The sequence below is a fragment of the Hakea prostrata genome, unplaced genomic scaffold (assembly GCF_041222555.1).
Source record: "Hakea prostrata isolate BN-2017 unplaced genomic scaffold, UWA_Hpros_2 contig_140, whole genome shotgun sequence".
Classification (NCBI taxonomy): domain Eukaryota; kingdom Viridiplantae; phylum Streptophyta; class Magnoliopsida; order Proteales; family Proteaceae; genus Hakea; species Hakea prostrata.
The window spans coordinates 1-16,376 of NW_028291259.1; positions in this window are offsets into that span (position 1 = coordinate 1).

The following is a 16,376-nucleotide window of genomic DNA, read 5'->3' on the forward strand; positions in this document are numbered from 1 at the left end:
AAAATTCGAGGGAAACTCAAGTTTCGATCGGGTGAAAATGGGAAACTTAGATGGAAACTTGGGAAATTTCGAAGAAACCGAGGACTTTTTCCGTACAAGTTTCGACGGGGTCTAGAGAGTATTTTGGGGTGGGATCCCGTATTTAAGCTAATTAGAGTATAAAGAATACATTTGTTGTATTTGCTAAAAAAAATCAATGTAGATATGTCATTCAATGTACATAACATCAATGTAGAGTTGTCCAAAAAGTATATTATAAACTTAACTACTTAAGCACATAACATTCAATATATAATTTCTAACTTCAAAATAGTTGACAATAAAAGAAAAATACAACTTAGTGTTAAGAGGAGTGCCAAGAGTGAATTCATCCTGTGAGCTGAGTAGTACTATGCTTGTAACATCCTCTCCTCCAACCAACGAACATAGACATCCCATGATATTTTATGCCTATGGTTGTCAAGTTAATCGACAACTGTAACTTTATGAGTCTGGTCATCAATATGCTTAAGATAACCAACCTGAGGGAATACGCACTTTGGATAGGGAAGTCCTGATGGAGGGGGTATTTGTCGTGGGTATTTGGGGGAACATGAAATAAACAAAAAAATTGAAAATTTGGGAAAACTACAAAATTTACAGGAAAAAGTCCCAAATTTCCACAAAATTTCCCAAGATTCCACAAAAACTTCCCAAGTTTCCACGAAATTTGGGAATTTTTTCCCCTCATGAACTAGCTGGTCCAACTGGGTTGAACCAAGTTTTGACAGGTTTCGAGGTTTCGACTAGTTTCGACGAAATTTCGACGAAATTTCGACAGTTTTGATCGAAACTGAGGACTTTTTTTGGGTCCCCATGAGTCTCGTTTCACATTTTCCAAAATGGGAAATTTCGGTGGAAATTTTGCAAGTTTCGATGGAATTTTGTTCTATGCTTCAAGTACAGTAGTACCTTACTCATGTGTCTCTTTATTATTTGATTCATGTATGATTACTTATCCTCATCAATTACATATGCAATTGATCATGTTTATATGTATCTGTCTGTATGATGAGTTATCAGTTGTGTATGTTATGACTGAATTAGGAATGTGATTGATTAGGTATGATTTGGGATTGGGGAATGTCCTTTTTACATTTTTGTCCTTGGACATCAGTGGGAATAGTATGGGACATTTTCGATGGTGCCCTTTGATGCTTTCCCGGATTATTGGTTGTCATACCTAGGGCTTGTCTAGCGGTGTTTGGCTAGGAATACCCTGTTATATCAGACCTAATTCGGAAGGGTATTGAGACTGAACGACCCATGGCAGCAATAAGGGATTTGTGGCCGCTCAAGACCGGTAGCCAACCCGTGAGAGGACATGAATCACATTGTGGGGGCCATTTATTGGTAGGGTTGCAAATAGTAGACTTGGGCTCATGGGCTTTCAAGACCAGTAGCCAACCCGTGAGAAGACATGAGAGCTTCCCGTCTATTATTTGTGGATGATCAATAGGGTTGATGAGTCCGTTGTTCGAGACTATGCTGACTCTAATGAGAAGGATACTGGAAAGGATCGCCCGAGGTGAGGAATGGACGTATCTGACTCTGACTTGATATAACTAAGTAGAAGACTTGCATTTGGCTAGTCTTACCTTGACATGCGCCAGTACTTAGACCAATGGCAATGTGAGAGAGCGGTGACCTAAACCCCAGCCATAGAATGTCCAGAGGGATGCAGGACCCAACTACCACCGGCAAAGCCCAAGATACCTAGATGCTTGAGGGAGAGTGACTTGACCTACCCAAAGAAGTATGGTGCTATGACTTAAAGCATGTCTGCCTATAGAGACCAGCATACGTAGAGTTAGATTCATATATGCATTGTCTGTTTCATATCATATTGCATCATGCTATGTTTTGCTATCATGTTATTTATGTTGTTATGGAATAACTTGCTTTGCTGAGTTCTTTCGAACTCACTCCTTTTTGTGCAAATATCTTTGCTAGATTATCTTGTAGGTAAGGGTGTCGATTCGGTACGGTATCGGTAATTCGGTACGGTACGGTACGGTTTTGAGTTTGAAAACCTCATACCGTTTTCGTACCGTACCAAATTTATACGGTACGGTATGAAAACGGTATTTTAAAAACGGTACTGTATGAAAATGGTAATAATTCGGTATGAAAAAAGGGCACGGTTCGGTATACGGTTTGGTTTTGTTAACGTATGAAAATCTGTATGGGTTTGGCATAAGAGTCATATATGCTATTCTTATGATTAACTTCAATATTTTCTGTTTGAAAATATTAATCAGTGAATGTAGTAAATTTGATTAAAGCCAAAGCTGAAGGGTTATTCTTATTCGTAAAATCTTGTTCGAGTCATAGCAAGACAAAGCTTATGAATAAATGGAACGTCTCCGTTCATCATTCTCCTTTGCTCTCATCTCCTCTATTTCTTCGCTTATGTTCAGTTTATTGCTTTGGTATTTCCCTTCTTGAATTCTTCTCTGTGTCTTCCTTTCTTGTTTCTTATAACTTGCCTTCTTTGTAAGCAAAAGCCAAGTTGAGCTACAGAGGGGATGCAAGGCTTCTGAGTTAAATTCACTAATGTAGTCGTAGCTTCTTTTGTGCTCTTCAAACTTCAAAAATGCATTCAGCTTTTCCTTCTTTTTGGTCTGGCAATTTGAGCAACACCAATCAATAGAAGCAATAACCCTAATCATCCCAATATCAGAATCCATCATAAGAATTAAGAATGACTATATGCCTGAACATTTAGCTTATCCTATAATTCGCCTGTCTGTCTCCATATCTTTCACCTTAATGGTGCATCGTTTCATCCCTCTTCTGTTTCACAAAATGATGGGGGAAATCCGAGTCTCCTATAACTTTCTCAAGGTATCAAGAATATACATGGGTTTGTAGCTACTTCCAGGAACACCAAAATTCACATTAAAGGCCTCATTTGAACAAAATGCGCAACCTTGATTACTCAACAGAATTACATAACCATTCTTCATGATGCTTTCTATAAGTGCATGCTCAGTACCAGCATATGGCATGAAAAGGAGAACATGAATTGCTTTGAGGAAGAAGACCAACGACCCAAAAGAAGGCAAAAAATTTAATAAATTTATATGATCAAAGTAATAGACATTGTACCCCATTTGTGGGGTTAAACTTGCCTCAGAGGATGATGAGGTCTCAGCCCCATCAGCATTGCTTCGGCCATGGAATTTGGCAAATCGGTTCACGAGACTAAAATCCTAATTTAGGAGAGGGAGCAATTTACAAATCTTACCCAGTTACCTGTAGATTGTAGTCTTTACCCAGGTCCCAGACGGTAAGAAGGAAGGAAGAACGAGATTTGTAGAAAATAAAAAGAAAATAGAGTAGAAGAAGAAACTAAACGAAGGAAGGAAGAGCGAGAGGAAGGAAGAATGAGAGGCATCACTGGGATTCAGGCAAGACTCTTGCCTCTCGGCCCTCTCTGTTCTCTTCAAATGGGACGAACAAAGCAAAAGCCAATTTTTAGGGTTTAAATTTATTATCGATATACGGTACAAAATGCGGTTTTTACTACGGTATACGGTATTCGGTAAAACGGTACGGTATACGGTATATACCAACGGTATGGTACCGTATACCGAAACCATACCGTACCGAATTTCCAAATTCGGTTTCGGTACAAACCGTACCGAATTTGGAAACGGTATGGTACGGTGCGGTTTAAACAGTTCAGTATGGTGCGGTAATACGGTTTTGGTACTGAATTGACACCCTTACCTGTAGGTACTAAAGAATATGAAGGCCAGTACTACGAGACTCAAACTGATGAAGAACACTTCGCTCAAGGTGCTAGTGGTTACGAAGATTACATTGAAGATCCCTCGAGTGATTATGTTGCATACTAAGATTAGCCCTACTCTGGAGTGGAAGCGGCCTTGCTTAGTTTATTTTGTTTATGTTTATGAAGACATTCTTTATAAGATCGAAGAAACCTTAGTTTAGTTTGATCTTTTCTTTTCTTTCTTTCTTTCGAGGATCAGTTGTAATCTTTCCTTTTTAGATTTGAACTACATTTCCGCTGTATTCTATGGAGTGATTTTCCGCGCACTCTACATTTTGATTATTATATATTGGTATCATTATTTCCGCACTCTGATTATATTGTCATTCTCTCTACTTATCTTGATCTCTTGTTTATGCTATTACACATTGATTATATCTTGTTCATGATTATGTTATTGTGCATGTGGGAGGATGATTTCCTCGATACTTGTTCTTTGAAGCTGTGGATCACACACTCGGGTATGCCAGGTAGGGTACTGGTTGGGTGGATGTGACACAATCTGCTTATATTGAACTCTAGAACCAAACTAATCATGTTATTTGTTCCATCATGCGAAGAAAAAAAAATAAGGTACTTACCTCCAGCCATGGAGACTCGTTTCTAGAAGTTGTTTGCAAGTTCCTCTCCAAGAAGATCGTCCTCTTCAACGTCGAAGAAATCCACTTCTCTAAGAAGATCGTCCTCCACAACTTAATCCGACTTGACCTTCGGGTTGTCGGACCTGAAATACAGATTCCAGGTTAGAAATACGAGGGTTGTTACAGAAGGAGAGAACTAGATATCTATTGCATTATTGTTTACTAGATTCATACTCAATTTAGTTTTCTAGAATTGTTGTGGAGGATTCCTGATGCGTCCAAAATCTGCTCAGCCCTTGGATCTCCACGTAATGTCCTGCAAAACAAAAGCGTCAGATGTGGCCCGACCGCTGGGGTCAGGAGTCCACCTCCGAAGGCTAAGTCAGTTGATGAACTTAATCACAAACGGCTCTGCTAGAAGTACAGAGCTAATGAATGAAGAAACGGGAAAGGTGATCTAGATAGCAGGACGCTGATAATTGAGGTCTATCAGTATGTATCTGAACCTGAGTTTCAGATAGTATTCTCCTTGATCAATTGATCCGTCCCTCACCTTGTATGGTAGTGAGGTTTATATAGAGTGTACCTTCGAATCTCCTTCGTTGGATGCACTCGAGCCTTCTTCGGGTAGTCGTTGGATCTCATCAATAAGATCCGTTGAGCGATAGACTTCTACTAGTTTGGGCTAGTAGAGGACTCCTGAGATAACCGTTAGGTTATGCGATAGTTATCCCTTTGATGATGATTATCCACAGCCGTCAGTTTGAGTCTGCTGTCATCAGGGTGATTACCCTAATCCATAAGTAAGATTAGGGCACGCTTGCAGCAGAATAATCTTTCTTCTCCAGCAAGCCATCTTCTCGGATCCGGTTAGCTCGAGAGCGATTCGGTTTTTTCTCCGTCTCGACCGGGGTCGAGGGTTGGACCAGGTGTGAACCCGGTCCCGATCATAAACTCTCCATATCACGAGCCCCCCAGACCAAGCGTTCGGTTGATCCCGAGGGTTTGGTTTTTAACTGGGTTCATCGTTGAGTGATGATCTCTGCGTGCTTCATTAAATGTCATATCACATTTAATGCGGTGGTCACTTTTCCTCGAGCGTTGTAGGTGTAAGGCCACATGTCTCCGTTGCAGTTGATCTGCCGTGGCTCACGTCATCCAAGCGACGGTTTCCGAACGCCTATTTCGGATTCGTGAGTTCAAACTTTCAAAACGTCTTGCAATCTTGATCGTCAATTTTGAATCAATCTCGATCGTTCAGATTCCCGAACACTCGTATGGGAGTTTTAAAAGCGGTTCGTTGTCTTCGTAGGTTTCATTCTTCCTGTCTGGAATTTGAACCTTTGTCGTCGCTTCGCGCCTTCCCGCTCTCAAGCTTCCGTCTCACCGAATCAGTAAGTTTCCTGATCTTTTCTTTTTGTAGTTTCATCGAAACGAGTAATGGCGGACGATAGGGCTTCTTTAGTACCCCATGCTGGTGATAGCAAGTGATGCTTTTGCTTCTCCCCGCCCGAACAGTCGGATAGTGATAACAAAACCCTAACCGTTCTCTGGCAGGAGTTCGCTGAAGTTTCTCAAAAAGGTTTTGAAAGAAAAACCGAAACTTCTCCTGTCTTTGTCGAGTCTGGATCTTCCAAGATCGTTGATTCCTCCGAGGCAACCTCAAACCTCCGGGTCCAATAGTGGGCCTGGCTCTGTTCCCCTCCATTTATAATGGAGAAACTCTTCTTCTCGCTGTTCAAGATTTTGACCTTCCTTCCTCATATCAGGTTAGGGCTCCCCACCCTGATGAGAGGGTTGATTCATCCCTTTCGGGTGAATTTTCTCTGTACATAGATACACTGGAAAGCGGGGTTCGCTTTCCCTTTTTTAATCCTTTATTTTCCGCAGTTTTGAATCACTGGAACATTTGTCCCGGAATGCTCCTCCCCAATAGCTGGCGTCTCATCGTCGGCTTCTTGGGTTTGTGTTTTGAGCTTGGCATCACGCCATCTCTTTCTCTTTTTGTACATTTTCATGTTCTTTCTATCTCCCATCCTCCCGGATGGGTCTTTCTTTCCAAACGCAATAGGGCTGAACTTGATTGGAGGGGCAGCATCCTCGCCAAAGGAACTTGCCCTTCTAACCACAAAAGATGGCGCGAACGATATTTTTTCTGTCGAGCGCCTCCATCAGATCTTAACTTCCCGATCACCTGGAGGAGGATTACTTCTTCGTCCGAAAGTAACCGGGGCCTTCCCTTATCCAAAGAAGACTAGGCGGCCATCTTGAAGATCAAATCCATTCCGTGGTATCAAGAGATACATGGATATGGAATGGAGTATAACTCCATCCTTCAGTATTGGGGCTTGGCTCATTGTGAGCTTCTAACCATCATCCTTTGATTTGATCGAAGTGATATGTCTTGAATTCGATTCTTGTCCTTCTTCTTTGCAGTGCCTCCCAGAACGAACCCTGAAAGTCTGCGGGTGAAGGCCGCTAGAGCCGTTGTGACAGCCGAACAACGATCGCCCAGGGCCTTGACTGCAGATCAAGAGGCTTCTCTTCCCTCTCCCGACCCCTCTTACAGGGGTATCAGAAATATTAGGCATGTAGCTGACGCTTCGGGTAAAGGGAAGAAACCAATGGTGGAGAGGGCCACCGTCTCCTCCTCCGTCCGAACCAAGAGGAGGCATGACACAATTGATGCTCCCTCCAACAAAAAATCCAAAGCTTTGACGGATGGTGAGGAAGTCTTCCTCCCCCGGTGGACCCCGAAGATGACCGACAGGGGTCACTCGGGATCCCGAGAAAGCTGCAGAGTGGAGCTCTCTCAGTCTTGCTCCTTCTGATCGCCAGGAGTTTGAAGCCCTGGATGACACCTCCCTTGTGAGTCAATCTACAAGGTAACGGTCTTCTTGTTTATTTATGTTTTCATAATTTCTTATGACTTCTTCTGATGTCTTCCATCTTCCCAGGAATGCTGTGTTGAGTTTTTATCAACACATGGAAGCATTGAGCCGTGTTGGTCGCACCAGACTCCTTTGCTGCAAACTTGTGAAGAGAAATTGGCCAAGGCCAATTCTGAAATAGACCACTGCTGACCGCAGCTATCGTAGAGTTGCAGAAAAAGCATGAGGAAGAAGTGACTTCCCTCAAGGAAGCCCTTGAAGCTTCAAGAATTCGCGTCTCTCGCTGCCGAGCGCGAGGCCAGGAAGCAAAGGCAGCTGCCACGTTGTTTGGTGACCGCCTTAAAGTTAAGAGTAGGGATCTCGAAGATCATCCGAAGTTGGCAATCCCTAGCAAGCCTGAGCATATCAAGCCAAACCTTCGGAAGGAGTGCATCCGGAAATACCCGAACAGCGTACCTTTCTCCGAATTGCTAGGTTTCTACAACATTCAGGGCTTACCGCATGGGGGGCAGAACGACGTTTGGGAGCAGATCCTTGGAACGATCCCCGACTTCGACATCGCTCCTTTTCGTGAGGTATGCCACCCGAGAGGTCTTCGGGAAAGTTGGTATGGATCTCCCCGCACCGGGCCCGGGGAGTAGAAGATCCTTTTCCAGCTGACCCTCAATATGAGGCATATCTAGATGACGAGCCGGCACTTCCAAAGGAGAAATCACAAGCCGAGTCTCAAGTTGTTGCTGTAGAGGATTCAGCCGATGACATTCTTGAGGAAGGCTCTTCTCAGGATCCTGAGAAAAGTCATCCCGACCAGGGTCCTTCGGGCAACAATGAAGAAAAGGCTTAGGGTGTTGTTCCTTTGTAAAGATGTACCCTCATTTTAATGAATAGACATTTCTTTATTCATGTTGACCTCAAAATTTCCCCATCTCTTGCCAAGTATTGCCTTGAATATCAAAGTATTAATGATAAAACTTATCACTTAACTCTTTATTCCTCGCCGAATAATGATCTTGTAGAAATATTGTGAAGATGCGTTTCGGGAAGATGCGTTAATCTTCCCCACTTCTTCATTTATTGCAAAGTCCGCACGTTTCCCTTCTGCGAAGTTCAAACGTCTTCCTGCTTTTGTGTACCATTCACTGTTTCCAATGAATCGGAAATATCTCCATTATTTTAATGGCGGTGCGACGATTGGAGGTTTCTCTCGCATCGGTGCTCGCTTCCACATGTTTCCATGTGGCATCCCTTCGACCGTTGATCTTGCTTTTTACGGATTTCGAAGCGTCGTTTCGATCGGGTCGTCGGTTGTCCTTAGCCTTCAACCGTCGTCTTATACCCGAGGCTATTTAAAGCCTTCGTGGGTACCCTCCATCTATCCCGACTTCGCAAGATAGATTTGCTAAAGTGCCAAAGCAACCTTTCGTCCTTCGGCCCGCCTCCGTATTCCTCGTACTTCAACGACAGCTCTATCCATTTCGAACAAGTGAGTTTTTTGATTTCTCATCTCTTTCCCCTCTTCCCCCCGAAGTAAACCGCACAATAGTTATACTTGGGGTTTAGTTTGTTGGTCTGTCAGAAGCTTTAGAAAACTAGGGTTTCCCCATTATTGCTGTTGTTTTATTTCTGTACTGATACGGCTGTTTGTTTTTTGTATAGTGGCTCCCAAAAACAACCCAGACTTTATCAGAGCAAAATCTCGCAAGAATATCGTTCCGTCAGTGGTGATTGGGGCCAGTGCGGTGGTTTCAGCTAGTGAATCCTCAAAGCGTAAGGCGATCGCTGGCGGTGAATCTTCAAGTCGATTCCCGCAGCTTCGTTGATGCCGTCCCCGCGCCTCCTTTGCCCGAAGTGACCGCTTGTCTTTCCCAGGAAGATCTTGATCACTCGGTTGCCGATGGTGCTGGCGGCAATCCTGCTGGTGAGCCTGTTGGTGAGCCTGTCGGTGCACCCCCGAAGGAGACTCTTCGGGCATCTGAGGCAACTATGTTGGCGTCTGATGAAGGTGTGGCCCCAGCAGGTGTTGCTCCTATTTCCAACTCTAGTGCTTGTTTGGCATCCTCCTCCTCTCCTTCGAGTTGGAGGATTTTGCCACCAGGAAGCGCCGTCGGATGACAAGTGATGCAGCTCATCCTCTCATCCTCTCATCCTTCGCTCGAATTAGTGTCAAATGAGTTTGACAGAGCGTTGGAATGGTGTACCGCTGCTCGAATGACTTCGAGAGCGCAGCTTCTTTCCAAACTTCCAGATGAAGTCTTTACGAAGTCACCGGTGATGTAAGTCTTTCATCATTTTTCTCTCGATTTGGAAAATTACTTTTCTCGCTCCTTGCTAACTCGAAAGTTGTTTGCAGGAGTCTTGCTTGTAACTTCCACAACCAAGTGGAAGCGGTTAGTAGACTCGAGAGGTTGAGCAATGAAGTTTCTAGGCTTCGGGGAATCTCGAAGCTAAAGATGTTGAGATTGCTCGCCTTCGGAATCTAGCTTGGGAGGTGGCAGGAGAAAAGAATTCGATGATTGGTCGTCTTCGGTCGATTTGGATGATGCAGTGGAGAAGATCCGGCGATCGGAACGGACAGTTGGAAAGTCGGGAGCTAAAGGATCCGAAACATTACCCGAAAGGCAAGCCGTCGTTCCTTTGCCCGAATCCCTTCCAACCGATGTTCGCAGAGCTCGTGTCTTCAAGTATTTACACAGTAAGCCTTTTGTTGATATGTTGAATGCTTACAACTTGCAAAGCGCACCGGGATGGTGAGAACGAAGTATGGGAATCAATACTAAGGAAAGATCCTCATTTTGATACGACTCCCTACAAGGTCTTGTTTGCCATCCCGAAGTATTTACCAACCCGGGGTATTCCTCCTCCCGACATGGACCAAGGATAAGATTGATCCTCCACCTTCCGATCCAGATATTATGCAATATCTGGAAGATTCTCCTGTTTATTCTCCGCTGGAAGAAGTCAATTATGGCGAGCTTGTGCCGAATGCGAGTTTGGTCGAAGACCATTCTTCTCCTGGACAAGCTGGGCAAAGAGTATGAAATTGTAGAGGATTTTCTGAATATTGGAATATTTTTGTAATCCTCATTGCTTCTCTTCTTTTCCTTGACTCTTCTCAATGGTTGACTCATATGTTTGTTCTAGCAAAGTCGCATCGATCTTGTATAACTTGTTAACAAATCTGTAATGACCTTCTTCTTTGATCGGAGATTGTATCCAGCTCTTGTAATTGTTTTGATACTGGCCTCTTTGGATCTTCCGAAGAAATAAGAAATTACTTTATCTTGAACTTTGCTAGCCACTTGAATCGTCGTTGTATTAGGTCTTAGTTGTCCGGAAACAATGCCTACACTTAAGGATTTCCGGAGAAATACAATAAGTCTGAGAAGGAACTCACTCGGGTTTTAAACCGATGCCTTATACTTAAGGATTTCCGGAGAAATACAATAAGTCTGAGAAGGAACTCACTCGGGTTTTAAACCGATGCCTTATACTTAAGGATAATTCAAAAATTCAATAAGTCTCGAAGGAACTTACTCGGGTATTAAACCGACGCCTTGCAAAAGGAACTCACTCAGATTTTCATTCGATGCCCCGACTTAAGAAAGTTTGAAAGATTTTCCATAAGTGTTGAAGTGTTGAAGGACCCACACGAATTTTCATCCGATGCCTTATAGTTGGATCTTGTTATTGAATGTGGTGTATGATGCCCCCCAATCAAAAGATAGTTTGTTGAAAACCAAAAATTGCATTGATTGAGTTGAAAATGATTACATCGCGAACTTGAAATCATCTTCAAGGATAAAACTTTTTGAGATGCCTAGCATTCAACGAACGATCCAATTCTTTCTGGGAATCAATGTTCTTCAGCTTGTAAGCTCTTGAACCGACCGGTTTCACAACCATATAAGGTCCTTCCCAGGAAGGGTCCAACTTTCTTTGGTGATGCGGGTTGGAAGCTAGGGTGTTTCTCAACACCAAATCTCCGGCTAAGTACCGACGATTCTTCACTCGAGTATTATAATGAGACGCTATCCTTCTTTGATAATGTTGAGTTCGTGCTATTGCCTTTGCTCGAACTTCATCCAACAAATCAAGACTATCAAGCAGTCCTTGTTCATTTGCTTTTTCCTCGAACTCACGATCCCTTAACGTCCTCGCCATTATCTCCACTGGTGCCAATGCTTCGGATCCATATGCCAACCTGAATGGAGTTTCTCCCGTAGGTGTTCGAACCGTAGTTCTATAAGCCCACAAGACATTATATAGTTCTTCGACCCAAGAAGCTTTGTCAGCTTCGAGTCTTCTCTTTATTCCTTCCAAGTAGCGTTCGGTTAGTAACCTCTACCTGGCCATTGCTTTGGGGGTATGCCACCGAGGACATACGATGCTCGATCATATATGTTCCACGTAATTGCTCAAATTGTGGACAGTCGAACCGAGTACCATGGTCAGTGACAATTATCTTTGGAATCCCAAAGCGATATATGATTGATTCAAGCACAAATTTCTCCACTTTTTTTCTCGAATTGTCGCGAAGGTCACCGGCTTCTACCCATTTGGTGAAGTAATCAATTGCTACTATCGGATATTCTCGTCCGCCCGATGCCTTGGTGAATTTGCCCATGATATCAATTCCCCACATTGCAAAGGGAATGGGATTTAGAATTGAAGTCATAATCTCCGCCGGCGCTTCGACATCTTGTAGCATGAGTTTGACGATTACTACATCGACGAACGTAGTCCATAGCAGCCTTCTTGGATCTTAGGCCAATATAACCCCAATCTTAGAATTTTGTGGGCCAGGGCTCGCCACCCATGTGAGCGCCACAAATTCCTTCATGAACCTCACCAAAGCCGAGTTTGCTCCTTCGGGGCCTATACATCTCATAAGGGGTCCAGCATAAGATCTTTTATATAGTCTCCCATTCTGAATGACAAATCTAGCTGATCGAATCTTGATCAACCTTGCTTCTGCTGGATCCTCCGGTAACTTGTCATCTCTTAGATATTCAATTATTGGATCCATCCAAAGAACGTTCGCTTCAATATAAGAAATTTCTTTCTCATGATAACTTGGAAAAGTTATCTCTTCAATATAGACCGAAGGGTCTAGATTCTTTTCCTTGGCATTGGCTAATCGGGATAGCTCATCTCGCCATCGAATTTTCATTCCTCGAGATCCGAGATATCTTCAAATTCCGGAATTGGTTCTGAAATGCCCGCACTATCTCCCGATATTTTTGCAAGCATGGTTCCTTAATGCCATACTCCCCTTGGACTTGGTTGACTATAAGCTGAAAGTCACTATAAATAGTAACATCTGCAATAGCTAATGCCTTTGACAACCGAAGTCCCGCTATTAGGGCCTCGTACTCCGCTTCGTTATTACTCGCATCAAATGCGAATCTCAAAGCATATCGAATAATGAATCCCGCCGGACTTTTTAATAGAATTCCAATACCTGCTCCATCTTTATTACTCGAACCATCGACATATACCTCCCAAGTGGTTGGTATAATGGGATCTTCAATAGTGGGTTCCATTGGTGCAGTAGTTTCTACTACAAAGTCGGCTAATGCTTGAGCCTTGATTGCAGTCCCGGGCTTAAAGCTCACTTGGAACTCACTTAGCTCAACCGACCGAGGATACCATCCTTCCGGACAAATCAGGTTTGTTAAGAACTTTACTAAGAGGAAAAGTTGTAAATACCTCAATTGGATGAGCTCGAAAATATGGCCTTAGCTTCCCGGCGGCCATCATGAGAGCCGAGCTCGCTTCTCAATCTGCGAATATCTCGTCTCCGCATCCAAGCAACACGTGGCTTACATAGTAAATCGGCCACTGGTTTCTTATCTTTCTCCCGAACAAGTACCGCATTGACCGCGGAAAGGGATGTCGCTAGATATAGCTGTAATATTTCCCCCTTCTCTCGGCTCGGACAAGATCGGTGGTTGTCCAAGTGCTTCTTTTAATTCCTCAAAAGCTTTACGGCACTCTTCAGTCCACTTTGCTTCCTTATCGCCTTCAGGTCTTTAAGTGCCTTGAAGAAAGGCAAACATTTCTCTCCGGACTTGGAGATAAATCGATTTAAGGCAAGCAACTCTCCCCGTCAAACATTGTACATCCCGAACGGTTTTGGGAGCCTCCATATCAATCGAGCTTGTATTTTGGCGGGATTTGCCTCAATTCCCCTCTCGTGATACCATGAAACCCAAGAATTTGCCCGAGGAGACTCCAAAGGCACATTTTTCGGGGTTCAACTTCATTTGATGTTTCCTCGATCGAGAAAACCTCGATTAAATCTGCAATGTGATTTGCTTTTGTAAAGCTTTTCACCAAAGCATGTCGTCAACATATGCTTCAACGTTCTTTCCTATCAGCTCTTTGAAAATCTTGTTGACGGCCCTCCGATATGTTGCTCCTGCATTCTTCAGGCCAAAAGGCATGACCTTGTAATAATAGCTTTCACGATCAGTCATAAAAGCCGTATACTTCTCATCTTCCTTATTCATAAGGATCCGATTATACCCCGAGTAGGCATCCATGAAACTTAAAGTTTCATACCCTGCAGATAGCATCTATCAAGAGGTCAATCCGAGGCAACGGGTAGCAATCTTTTGGGCAAGCTTTGTTTAGATCCGTGTAGTCCGTACACATCCTCCACTTCCCATTCGCCTTTTTCACCATCACCACGTTGGCCAACCAAGTTGGGCACTCGATTGGTTCTATGAAACCAGAATTCTTAGTATCATTGGTTTCGCCTTAGGGTCTATCCAGAGTTTGTGCTCTGCAATGGCACGATCGATCCCAGGCATGTCCTCAGCAGACCACGCGAATACATCTTTATTCTCGTTGAAGAAATAACTTCAATTCATCTTTAAACTCTTCCACTGTTCAGACCCGACATAAGTAATCTTTTTCGCATCTTCGGTACACAGCTGGATTTGCTCTAGTTTCTCCACTGGTTCGGGCCTTTGCATCTCTGTCTCTTCCCGATCATCTCGAATTTCTATGGGGAGGGCAGTAACCTTCTTCGGACCCTCCTTCAAAAGAATATTAGGCGGCCACTTCAAAATATTTTTTCTTTTGAGGATATTCAGAATATCGGCCCGAGGAGCATTCAATGGAGTGTACTCACTTCTGCCGGGGGATCTTTGGCGCCAAGGTTGGGATCTTCCAACCCGATCACAAACATTCTTCTTTGGCTTCTGCTTCTGCTCAGGAGCCTTTTGTTCCTTATTGGAGACTTTATTATCTCCTTGGCGCGCATCTAGAATCTCCATGACTTCAGCCCGCTTCGGCATCTCTGTACCAACTCAGCATAAGTCGTGGGTATATCATGTAGTAATAACTCCAGGAGTTTCCGATTTGTGAGTCCCGTGAATAGAGCGGTTCTGGCTACCTGTTCATCCAAGTTTTCTATCTCCATCGTCACCTTGTTGAATCTTTTCAGAAACTCTCTGATCGATTTGTCCTTTCCCTGTCTGACAGTAAACAAGGTTTCTTCCGTTTTCTTGACCCGTATCCCCCACTGGAATCGCCCTATGGATTGGCGTGCCAATTCGTCAAAGTTTACGATCCTTCCGAGGGGAGGTTAGAAAACCACTTTTGTGCCGCTCCGAGTTAGAGATGATTCGAAAACCCCGCATAAAATTTCATCAGAATTACCTGAAACTGCCATGGTCTGTTGGTAATAGCCAATGTGAGCTATTGGATCTCCGGAGCCATCGAATGTTGAGAAGGTAGGCAAACGGAAGTTATGGGGAAACCGATATCCCGCGATTGGCTCAGCAAAAGGAGTCTTCCGAATGACTGAGTATATATCCTCAGTTATCCTTCCCTTAGCCAATTGCCCTAACTTCTCATTGATGTTGGCCAATTCTTGACCAATCTGGGTCGGGTGATCTTCAGCAATACGATCACGACCTCGATTAACACGATCATCACGTGCTACTCGATCATCACGAACAGCCCGTCCTTCACGAACGTTTCTCTCGTCATGAACTGCTCGATCATCACGAACGGTTCTTCTGACAATGGGTGAGTGAGTTCTTACCCCAGAATCCAACCTTGTATTTGAATCAGTTGTACTCTCTTGCGGTCTATCAAACCGATCGCCTCGCCTTGGTTGATCATCAGTCCTCCGAAGTCCTCGATCTCCTTCACGAAAATTCTGATCAACATTCCGGTCTTCAGCCATTCTTTGGTCACGTGGTAATGCGCGTCTTCCCGAATCGTGTTGATCAGGTTCTTGTGGCAAAACCACTCGTCTGGTGAGCAAGCGAAGTGCTTGGCTCACCTCCAAGAGTTGAATCTTTAACTGATCCAATTGATCTTGGATTGTATCAGGAGGATTACGTCCTCCCTGGCCTTTATCCACTTCGATAGGATTTTGGCTTTCCTGGGGAATATCTGGATTATTCACCCCAGGTATCTGAACACCGGAATTGCGTTGTGCAGCGGCTGCTGCGGTTGCTGATCTAGTCACCATGGCTTATTCAAGTCTTTCCCACAGACGGCGCCAAATGATGCGTCCAAAATCTGCTCAGCCCTTGGATCTCCACGTAATGTCTTGCAAAACAAAAGCGTCAGATGTGGCCCGACCGCTGGGGTCGGGAGTCCACCTCCGAAGGCTAAGTCAGTTGATGAACTTAATCACAAACGGCTCTGCTAGAAGTACAGAGCTAATGAATGAAGAAACGGGAAAGGTGATCTAGATAGCAGGACGCTGATAATTGAGGTCTATCAGTATGTATCTGAACCTGAGTTTCAGATAGTATTCTCCTTGATCAATTGATCATTCCCTCACCTTGTATGGTAGTGAGGTTTATATAGAGTGTACCTTCGAATCTCCTTCTTTGAATGCACTCGAGCCTTCTTCGGGTAGTCGTTGGATCTCATCAATAAGATCCGTTGAGCGATAGACTTCTACTAGTTTGGGCTAGTAGAGGACTCCTGAGATAACCGTTAGGTTATGCGATAGTTATCCCTTTGATGATGATTATCCACAGCCGTCAGTTTGAGTCTGCTGTCATCAGGGTGATTACCCTAATCCATAAGTAAGAT